We start from the raw sequence: 12,059 nt of genomic DNA, 5'->3' as shown, positions 1-12,059 counted from the left end.
AACTGGAATTACAACTATAATACAGACAAATCGACGGAAAAAGCAACAGAAAAGCAGCTTGGAGGGCCATACAACAAGGGACACTGACTCCATCCCGGTAGGCTTGCGAAGGCGAGAGACAGGGCTGGGAGCCCAGGGCTGGCAGCTCAGCAGCGGCCTTAGCTGGGACCTGCGCCCTAAGGTTACACTCCCAGGGGGCCCCACAGCGCAGAGCCTGGACAGAGGCTAAAACAGCCACAGCCACTCACCTTGGGCTCCGGTGGAGGGAGGGCAGACAGGACTGGAACTGTGTCGACACTCCGGGTTTGGAGGGCGCTCAGAGCTTTGCCTGAGTGCAGCCACTCAGGAGGGTGGCCACATTGCTCCTTCCCAGTGCTCAGAGGAGAGGCAGCAGCCCCTCCCTCGGAGAGCCAACCCCACCCTGTGGGCCATTGAAGTGCTAATTGAGGCGCACTAACAACCAACATCTGCCCCATCCTCCTGAAACCCCTTGGCTGAGCACCAGAGGGAGTTTTTCAATCAACTGACAACCCAAAACTCATCAAGTAACCTAGACTGCTAGCCTCCAGGCAAAAAGCTAGAGGATAACAGTACCTTTCCTGGGCTGGCAACTTTAACCAGGAAAGTAGACTTGACAGTGGTGTTCAACGTGGGTCCTCCCTCGCTCATCTAAACACAGGAGAGGGAGCCACAAACAGCAGAACACCAACACCCACAGGGAGAACTTGACAGGCTCCAAAGCCCACAGTGATAGCCAAAATGGTGAAACACAGAAACAGAAGCCAAATGAAAGAGCAAGAGACCTCCACCAAAGATGAGATCAATGTGGAGCAATTAGGCATGTTAACAGAGCTAGAATTCAGAGCCATGATCTTGAAGAAGCTGAACAGCATGAGTAAGGACATAGAGACACTGAAAATAAGCCAATTGGAAATTAAAAACCAACAAGAAGAGATAAAAAATGACATATCAGAAATGAAAAACACATTGGAAGGTTTAAAAAGCAGAGTATAGGAAGCTGAGGACCGGATCAGTGAATTAGAAGACAGGGCAGAAAAAAATCAATCAATCAGAAAAACAAAAGGAAAAAACTATTAAAAAACAGGAAGACAGCTTAAGAGAACTATGGGACAACGGATAACGTAATAATATTCGCATCATAGGAGTCTCCGAAGAAGAAGAAAATGAGCAAGGGATAGAGAATATATTCAAAAACATAGTGAGAGAAAACTTCCCTAATTTGGTGAAGGAAGAAGGCATTCAAGTTCAAGAACCACAGACAGTCCCAAGTAAGAAGAACCCAAACAGGCCCACACCAAGACACATAGTAATTAAAATGCCACAAATTAAAGACAAAGAGAGAATCCTAAAAGCAGCAAGAGATAAGCAACAGGTTACCTACAAAGGGAACCCCATAAGGCTCTCAGCTGACTTCTCACAAGAAACACTACAGGCCAGAAGAGAATGGCATGAAGTAATCAAAGTCATGAAAAACAAGAATCTGAATCCAAGACTACTCTACCCAGCAAGGCTATCATTCAAAATAGAAGATCAAATAAAGAGCTTCCCAGACAAAAAAAGGCTAAGAGAATACATTAGCACCAAACCAGCACTGCAAGAAATGCTAAAAGGACTGCTGTAATTGGCAGTAGAAATGGGAAGAAAAATAGAACCACACTAAACAAAAATGGCAATAAATAAGTACACATCAATAATCACCTTAAACGTAAATGGATTGAATGCTCCCATAAAAAGACACAGAGTAGCTGATTGGATAAGAAAGCATGACTCATCTATATGTTGTTTACAAGAGACCCACCTCTCAACAAAAGACTCACATAGGTTGAAAGTGAAGGGATGGAAAAAAATTTTCCATGGAAATGGAAAGCAAAAGAAAGCTGGGGTAGCAATGCTCATATCTGATAAAATAGATTTCAAAATGAACACCATAACTAGAGACAAAGAAGGCCACTATATAATATTGAAAGGATCTATCCAACAGGAAGATATAACCTTGATCAACATATATGCACCCAATATAGGACCACCAAAATATATTAAAAATCTTCTGGAGGACTTCCAAGGAGAAATCGACAACAATACAATCATAGCAGGGGACTTCAACACCCCATTGACAGCACTGGATAGATCCTCTAGGCAAAAAATTAGCAAGGAAACAGAGACTCTAAATGAAGCACTAGACCAAATGGATTTAATAGATATCTACAGAGAATTACACCCCAAAACTACAGAATTCACATTCTTCTCAAGTGCACATGGGACATTCTCAAAGATAGACCACATGATAGGACAGAAACTAAATCTCTACAAGTTCAAGAAGATTGAAATCATATCAAGCATCTTCTCAGATCACAATGGCATGAAACTAGAAATCAATTGCAACAAGAACATGCAAAGACATTTGAACACATGGAGGCTAAATAGCATGTTATTAAACAATGAATGGGTCACCGAGGAGATCAAGGAAGAAATTTAAAACTTCCTGGAAACCAATGAAAATGAACAGACAACAACACAAAATCTATGGGATGCAGCGAAAGCAGTTCTGAGAGGGAAGTTCATAGCACTACAGGCCTATGTCAACAAAGAACAAAAATTTCTAATTGACTGTCTAACCTCACAACTTAAAGAATTAGAAAGCAAACAAAAAGAAAACCCCAGAGCAAGTAGAAGGAAGGAAATAGTATAGATCAGAGCAGAAATAAATGACATAGAGACCAAAAAAACAATTCAAAGGATCAATGAAACAAAGAGCTGGTTTTTCGAAAAGATAAACAAGATTGATGGACCCTTAGCTAGACTCACCAAGAAACAAAGAGAGAGAACCCAAATACACAAAATCAGAAATGAAAGAGGAGGAGAAGTAACAACCAACACCACAGAAATACAAAAGATCGTCAACAACTTACTATCAACAACTATATGGCAACAAATTCGACAATCTAAGCGAAATGGACAAATTTCCAGAAACACACAGTCTCCCAAAACTATCCCCGGAAGAGATAGAAAACTTGAACAGACCAATAACAACTAAGGAAATTGAAGAGGTAATCAAGACTCTCCCAGCAAACAGAAGCCCAGGCCCAGATGGCTTCATGGGGGAGTTTTACCGAACATTCAAAAAAGAACTAACACCCATTCTCCTCACACTATTTCAAAAAATTCAAGAAGAAGGAAGACTTCCAAACACGTTCTATGAGGCCAGCATAATTCTAATTCCAAAACCAGAAAAAGATACTACGAAGAAAGAAAACTACAGGCCAATATCCCTGATGAACACAGACACCAAAATCCTGAACAAAATATTAGCAAATCGGATCCATTACTACATCAAAAAAATTATTCACCATGACCAAGTGGGATTCATTCCAGGGATGCAAGGCTGGTACAATATTCACAAATCAATAAACGTGATACACCACATAAACAAAATGAAGAATAAAAACCACATGATCATATATAGATGCTGAAAAAGCATTCGAAAAAATCCAGCATCCATTTCTGATAAAAACGCTCAGCAATGTAGGAATAGAGGGATCATATCTCGACATAATAAAGGCCATATATGAAACACCTACAGCCAACATCATACTCAATGGACAGAAACTAAAAACATTTCCATTAAGAACAGGAACAAGACAGGGACGTCCACTTTCGCCACTCTTATTTAACATTGTACTGGAAGTCTTAGCCACAGCAATCAGACATGAAGAAAAAATAAAAGGGATCCAAATTGGAAAGGAGGAAGTGAAACTGTCATTATTTGCAGATGACATGATATTGTACATAGAAAACCCTAAAGACTCCATCAAAAATCTATTAGACTTAATAAATGAATTTGGCAAAGTAGCAGGATACAAAATTAACGTCAAGAAATCGACGGCATTCTTTTACATCAATGATGAACTCACAGAAAGAGAAACTGAAAAAACAATCCCATTTACCATCGCTCCAAAAAAATTACGATACCTAGGAATAAACTTAACCAAAGAAGTAAAGGACCTATTTGCAGAAAACTACAGGTCATTGAAAAAAGAAATAGAGGAAGATATAAAAAAGTGGAAGCACATACCCTGTTCATGGATTGGAAGAATTAACATAATTAAAATGTCCATACTACCCAAAGCAATCTATAGATTCAATGCAATCCCCATCAAAATACCAACAACATATTTCATAGAACTAGAACAAATACTTCAAAAGTTCATATGGAACCAAAAAAGTCCCCAAATAGCCACAGCAATCTTGAAAAAGAAGAACAAAGTAGGTGGGGTCACAATACCAGATATCAGGTTATACTACAAAGCGACTGTAACCAAAACAGCCTGGTACTGGCACAAGAACAGGCATATAGACCAGTGGAACAGAACTGAAAACCCAGAAATGGACCCAAGGCTCAATGAATATTTGACAAAGGTGGCAAGAGCATACAGTGGAGTAAAGACAGCCTCTTTAAAAAATGGTGTTGGGAAAATTGGACAACTACATGCAAAAAAATGAAACTAGACCATCAACTTACACCATACACAAAAATAAACTCAAAATGGATAAAAGACTTAAATGTGACCCGTGAATCCATAAAAATTCTAGAAGAAAATGTAGGCAACAAAATTTCGGACATCATACGGAGCAGAATTTTCACTGATACATCACCTAAGGCAACAGAAATAAAGGAGAAAATGAATACATGGGACTACATCAAACTAAAAATCTTCTGCACAGCAAAAGAAACAATCATCAAAATGGAAAGGCAACCCACTGTATGGGAGAACATCATTGCCAATGATGTATCAGATAAGGGGTTAATTTCCGATATATATAGAGTGCTCATACAACTCCACAAAAGGAAGACAAAGAACCCAATTAAAAAATGGGCAGAGGAGCTGAATAGACACCTCTCCAAACAGGACATACAAATGGCCAAAAGACATATGAAGAAATGCTCAACATCACTAAGCATCAGAGAGATGCAAATTAAAACAACAATGAGGTATCACCTCACACCTGTCAGAATGGCCGCCATCAACAAATCATCAAACAACAAGTGTTGGCGAGGGTGTGGAGAAAAGGGGACTCTAATACACTGCTGGTGGGAATGCAGACTGGTGCAGCCGCTATGGAAAACAATATGGTGCTACCTCAAAAAATTAAAAATTGAACTTCCATTTGACCCAGTGATCCCACTGCTGGGAATATACCCTAAGAAGCCTGAAACACCAATCAGGAAGAATATATGTACCCCCATGTTCATAGCAGCACTATTTACAATAGCTAAGATCTGGAAACAGCCCAAGTGTCCACCAGTAGACGAATGGATAAAAAAGCTGTGGTACATATACACAATGGAGTACTATGCAGCGGTAAGAAAGAAAGATCTCTTATCCTTTGAGACGACATAGAGGGACCTGGAAAGTATTATCCTAAGTGAAAGAAGCCAAGCAGAAAAAGACAAATACCACATGATCTCACTTATATACGGAATATAATGAACATAACAGTCTGAGGAATACAGTAGACCCAGAAACATGGAAGTAGGGCACAGACTGACATCCCTCAGAAGAGGGGATGGAGGGGTAGGGGGATGGGAAGAGATAAACCACAGAACTTATATGCATGTATGCATGACCAATGGACATGGACAACTAAGCCGGGGATGGGGTGGAGGTGGAGTGGGGTGGGGGGTGCCAATGGGGTAAAAAGGTAAAATATCTGTAACAAAAAAATAAATAAAAATTCATAAAAAAAAAAAAGAAAAAAAATCCAGCCCTGGCCGGTTTGGCTCGGTTAGAGAGTCAGCCTGCGGTCCAAAGAGACCCGGGTTCAGTTCCTGCTAAGGGCATGAACCTTGGCTGCAGTTTGTCCCCAGCCCTGGTTGGTCATGCCAGTGGCGGCCACTCGATGTGTCCCTTTCACGTCGATGTTTCTCTCTCTCTCTTCCCCTCTCTCCCTCCCGCTCTATCTGAATAAAAAATGGAAAAATGTCCTCAGGTGAGGATAAAAAATTTTTAAAAATCCAGAAACTTAGTTTCACCTTTTTGTTTTACTTTTTAAAATATGCCAATGCGAAATTTTAATATTACATATATGGCTCATTATATTTCTATTGGTGCTTCTCCTAAGGAAAATAATTTTGACCTCTGAGGATTTTTTTTTTTTTTTTTTGAAAAAAAGAATAACCATGTTAAAGTAGATATGGGGGGGGAGTTGCGGGGGAGGAGGGAGATAAACCACAGAACTTATATGCACGTATGCACGACCAATAAACATAGACAACAAAGCTGGGGATGGGGCGGAGGGAAGGGAAGGAGGATGTCAATGGGGGGAAAATGAGAAACATCTGTAACAAAAACAAATTAAAAAATAAAAAAAAAAGAACACAATTGTGATCTTTCCCTTGTGTTGAAGCACAATACCAAACAGTAAAATTAAGAACAAAACATAAATAAAAGAGGATTATTTACTAATAGAATTGCTTTAAAATGCCATCAGGGAGAAAAAAATGAACAAGGAAAGAGAAGGAGCAAGTTCCCTCTTCTCTGCATTTAATTGAGATCAATAATTTCATTCAATCAATAAATAGATCACTCATTTTTCATTTGGCCAAATAGTCGACACTATCACTGCATATTACCTCTTTCAGTGATATGTATTATATTTCTTCATACAGATAATTTTAATATTTATAGTTATATGGATAAAAAAAATCAAGTTTGATGATCTTTCTGTCACCAAATATCCAAACATGCTCAAAGGTGTTGGGTGAAGATAGAAGTGGAGAAATATAATGCAAACAAAAAACTGTGCCAATTACTCCTAGAGTATACCATTTAGTTAATGATGTTCCAGTACACTGACAACTCTTAACTGCTCCCTAAAGTTTCTTACTTACTTCCAGATCACACTGCATATGCTAATTTATATGAGGCATGCTTACTTAATTCATGACAGATAAAAAGAAGCCACTTTATCAAAAATAAATAAATAAATACATCCTAAAGGATGAGAAATATTCAAATATTCAATTGCTACAGATGACTCAGTGCATAGGCAATTACAGAAATCAGAGCTGATGCTAGAAAAACCTAATATTTTCACGAAGATTATTTTAAAATGCTGTTCTAGATGAACATTATTTGTTCTTGCATTATGATATTTTATTTCCACACTAAGCAATCTTTTGTAGAGACAAAAGACAAGACTTTTTTTCCATAATTATAGAAATAAAAGAGCCATTCTTATTTTGGACATTTTCTAGTTATTAAAATGTTGCTACTCTGCCTCCACAATCTGGGCATTCAATGAGTTTGCATCTGTGTCTCAAACAGTCTGGTACAGTGAAAACAGTTATGCTTGTCTCCCAATAACAAAAACTTTTAATTGTTTACTCTAAACAGATGTAAAGATAATTTAGTGCTAGACATCTTTTAAAACAAAATTCTGACATATTTTAGAGACATACTTAATTACAGACAGGGTCTGATGAATAAATTAACAGTATGTAAAAATACAATCACAACAGTCAATCCTATTTCTTGATTGTATGGTCAAATATTATTACAATTCTCATATTACAATAAATAACTTAAGAATAGTACAAACCAAGTACAGTAAACATAATGGCTTCCATTTGTAGCACTTGCACTTTAGAAAGTTCTTTTACATACATTCACCATTCACCCTTTGAATCAGTATTTATTGGATGTTAGACCCTATATGAAATACAGGAGACATAAAGATGAATAGGTAAGTCCCTTTAGTCTCCATTCATCCCATCTGATAATCAAAATCATATTAAGAAAAAGGGCAGGATTATCTCTATCTTACAGAACAAAATGAAGCTTAAAGATGTTGAGAAATTTTTTGACACGATCATAAACTAAATTAAAAGCAAAGCTTGTTCAATCAAACTAAACTGCCAAGCAAAATACAAAAAGACTCATAGAGAGCAGACAGACTGGCAGACAGGTTGGGGGGATGGGGAAAGGAGAATTGAGAGGGGGGAGAGAGAGAGAGAGAGAGAAGATATGGACAATAGTGTGGTGACTGCAGGGTGGGGATGGTGGAGGTAGAAGAGGCATAGAGGGGTATAAATGGTGATGGGAAAAATGAAATAAAATAAAATAAAATGCATCCAGAGACATGGAAGTAGAGAACAAACTAACAAACCTCAGAGGAAAAGGGGATGGGTATGGGGGTGGGAAGAGATAAACCAAACAACTTAAATGCATATATGCATAACCAATGGACACAGACAATAGTGTGGGGAAGACAGGAGAGGGGTGACAGAGGGGGTCAACGGTGGAAAATGGGGGGAATATCTGTAATACTTTCAACAATAAAGATAAAAAATACATTTTTTAAAAAGTTAACACAGACCAGTCCTGGCCGGTTTGGCTCAGCGGTTAGAGCGTGGGCTTGAGGTCCAGAGAGACGGGGTCGGTTCCCCTAAGGGCACGTACCTCTGTTGCAGTTTGTCCCCGACCCTGGTTGGTTGTGCAAGTGGCAATCACTTGATGTGTCCCTTTCACATCGATGTTTCTCCCCCCCCTCACCTGAACAAAAAATGGAAAAATGTCCTCGGATGAGGATTACAAAAAAAAAGTTAACACAGAACACAGATATGTTGGAGGACAAGAAGAACATGGCAAATAAAGGGCAGCTAGATTCTGTCTCTGCCCCTTACCACCTTTATGTCCTTGGTTAACATACTCACAAACTTCACTGTGCTCTTATCTCCCTACATTTTATACTAATAATACAGTATATTAACTGTACTATACATTATAAAATGCTGTGTGTATTAAGCACCCCCCCCAAAAGTTTGCTCAATAATAATCTTGTTATATGTTACATACAGTTTATATTCCTAATCTTAGGGATCTTCTAGATGATCATGCCACATCTTTCTTATCGTGCCACAAATTCATTTTAAGAAGAACATAATGATTTTAATTGCTACTGTTTCTCAAGAGTAAAGATAAGGATTAACACAAATGCATGTGGCAAGTATAGGTAGGTAGGTAGGTAGATAATTTAAATATACATTTGTAATATGAATGTGTATATGTTTATTACTTCATAAAAGTATGAATATGTATGTGTATATGTTTATTACTCACTTCATAAAAGTATTCTCTACAAAGAAGGATAAAATTTATTTGTTCCAAGGTCTTAAACCAAAAGGTATACTCAAAACTCTTAGTTATACAAAATGCCTGGAATGTGAATTGATCCTACTGACTATTCTGAGAATTGCTACTACTAGTACACCCATGAGACCTTTAGACAACTACAAATTTATTATTATTGTGTGACATGAAGGTCCATAATGATATGTAATTTTATTGAGGGAAAGGTTTAAAATTTCATGAGATATCAAATGAGTGCTCAGTGTCCATGATATAACTTGGCTTTGCCATTTTCTTTCCTTTACACTTCCCCGTCTTCCCTGCAAAGAGCTATTTATTCCATCTTTATAGGGAAAATTATATGCTGTAGGACTGTGCTAATACTGAGCTACTGAACAGTTGAAATGTGGCTACTCTGACTTGAGATATTCTGTAAGTAAAAAATATACACGAGATTTTGTAAGGAAAAAAGACTGTGCTTCAATCACCCCAAGTCAAGATGATATATCATAGAAATGTACATCTGAAACCTATATAATTTCATTAACCAATGTCACCCAAATAAATTCAATTAAAAAAATTATAAAATATCTCAATAATTTTTCATACTATGTTACCATAACATTTTAGTTATACTAAATTAAATAAATGTATTATTAAAATTAACTTCAGCTGGCCCTGACCAGTGTGGCTCAGTTGGTTAGAGCATCAGCCCAAACACCAAAAGGTGGCTGGTTCCATCCCCAGTCAGGGTGCATAGGCAACTGATGGATGTTTAACTCCCACATGAATGTCTCTCTCTTTCTCTCCCTCCTTTTCCTTTCCTCTCTCTATAAAAACAAAAAATCAATAAAAGCATGTCCTCAGGTGAGGATTAAAACAAAAATTTTAATCAATTTCATCTGTTTCTCTGTAGTTTTTTTTTCTATTTATCTCCAGATAGAGTGGGAGGGAGAAAGAAAGAAACATAGATGTGAGAGGGACACATCTACTGGTTGCCTCCCACACGACTCCGACCTGGGCCAGGCACAAACCGCGACCAAGGTACGTGCCCTTGACCAGAATCGAACCCATGACTCATTGTCCGCAGGCCAGTGACCTAACCACTGAGCAAAACTGGCCAAGGCTCTCTGTACTTTTTTAAATATTCCCACTACTGCCCTGGCCAGTTTGGCTCAGAGGTTAGAGTGTTGGTCTGCGGACCAGGGAGATCCGGGTTCAGTTCCCACTAAGGGCAAGCACCTCAGTTGCAGTTTGTCCCTGGTCCCAGTTGGAGTTGTATGGGAGGCAACCAGTCGATGTGTCTCTCTCACATTAATGTTTCTCTCTCTCTCTCTTCCTCCCTCGCTCCCTCCCGCTCTATCTGAAAATAAATGTAAAATATGTCCTCGAGTGAGGATAAATAAATAAAAATAAAATACTTCTACTAGAAAATATGAAATTTTATATGTGGCATGCATTACTTCTATTGAACAGCACCGCTCTAAGATATGTCCAAGAGATTTGAGACAATCAAGGAACTATTTAAATAATATATCCTATATTATTGCCAGTTCTCAATCTATCAGAAAGTGAACATGAGGTGGGTAAGTAGTAGAATTTAAACATCCATAATATATTATCAGAAGAAAGCAGGACATGAGATTATTAAATTGGACCTGCTTCAAAAATGCATGTAAGTTGTTCAAATTTAGGTTAGCAACATGAAGAAGAAAAAGACACTAATTCCTCTCAATGAAAAGTAACTTCTACACTGAGCATGAATCTACTATCTTGTCAGCCAGTCTCTACTCCTGCATGACTGTCACAGTATGACCTCTACTATATACAATATGATATCAATTAGATATTTTCAAATGTATATATACACTCAAAGGGGGGGGGGGGCGCAAAAAAGCACCAAATTATTACTACTGATTATTTCTGGATGGTAGAATGACAGATTTTCTCCTTTTATTTATTCTATATTTTTCCTTTTTTTTCCCCTACAATAATACTTTAAGATGTATAGTATAATAAGTAATATCAAACTCCACTTCATATCTGCAGACAAAAAGGACAGAGAATTAGAGGGAAGTTGTTTTGTACAGAAGGACTGAGTTTCTTAATCAGACAGCTAATCCATTAAGACCCACATCACACAGGCCCAAAGGAAAGAAGAGAAGAGAGGGTTGGCATTCATGCAGCTACATAGCCCTGTAGTTGCCTTTTACAAAAGAATACACACGTATTCTTTTTCTAGATGACTAGATTTTTGCTCTTTTTGAAATGTAAAACTGACAACAGAACTACAAGTCACATTTATAGTAGAATTCAAATTTTACTTGTATATGTTTAATTAAAAAAATGCATGTGAAATAAAATCTATGTCAATAATTAAAGGTCAACTCCCAAAATTAGGAAAGACTCTGAGGAGATAGAGGCAGGTAGGCAGTAAGGGACAGGACCATGGGAAGGGAAGGCTGAGACACGTGGGTAGGTTTGAAAGGACTTGGAGCCCAGCACACAGGCAGTATGCTTTAACCATGTACACAGTAGATCTGGAGGTTTACTCAGACTCTACAGATCTCAAAATAAAACTAAAATCAGCATGGGAAATTGCACCTCGAAGACCAGAAACACCTAGACCCCATTAACACACCTGACTTATAGAAATGAAAAGCTGAACTGTATTGCAAAATTAGAAGGTCCTGGAAGAAGCACAGTTAATTACAATAACAACCCCCGTCGTAGTCGTCCCGTCCCCCCCACCCCCCCCAAAAGCTGGTTTCAGGCAAGAGAACAGCAATTGTATTATTTCCTTTCTCTGGGACTCTGACGGGTTTGCAAATGAATTTTAATTACTGTTAAAGAATATAGTGCTAGTAAGTCTGACCCATTCCAATTAATTTACCTACTGGGGTCAAGCAA

At 38.1% G+C, this 12,059-nt stretch overlaps 1 protein-coding gene across 2 annotated transcripts in view; it reads right to left on the bottom strand.

Annotated features, from left to right (window-relative positions):
* Positions 1–8,532, bottom strand: part of PEAK1 (pseudopodium enriched atypical kinase 1) — a 273,801-nt gene extending 265,269 nt beyond the window's left edge. For both annotated transcript variants that reach the window (XR_004961994.1, XM_036281544.1), the window contains exons 1-2: positions 8,481–8,532; positions 7,621–7,730 (exon numbers count right to left, since the gene is read on the bottom strand). The gene's annotated coding sequence lies outside the window, so the exon portion shown is untranslated. The remainder of the gene's footprint in view (positions 1–7,620; positions 7,731–8,480) is intronic.
* Positions 8,533–12,059: the final 3,527 nt, after the last annotated feature.

The sequence above is a fragment of the Molossus molossus genome, unplaced genomic scaffold (assembly GCF_014108415.1).
Source record: "Molossus molossus isolate mMolMol1 unplaced genomic scaffold, mMolMol1.p scaffold_m16_p_38, whole genome shotgun sequence".
Taxonomy (NCBI): domain Eukaryota; kingdom Metazoa; phylum Chordata; class Mammalia; order Chiroptera; family Molossidae; genus Molossus; species Molossus molossus.
The sequence above is the reverse complement of the archived record's forward strand: the minus strand, read 5'-3'. Positions and strand labels throughout refer to the sequence as shown.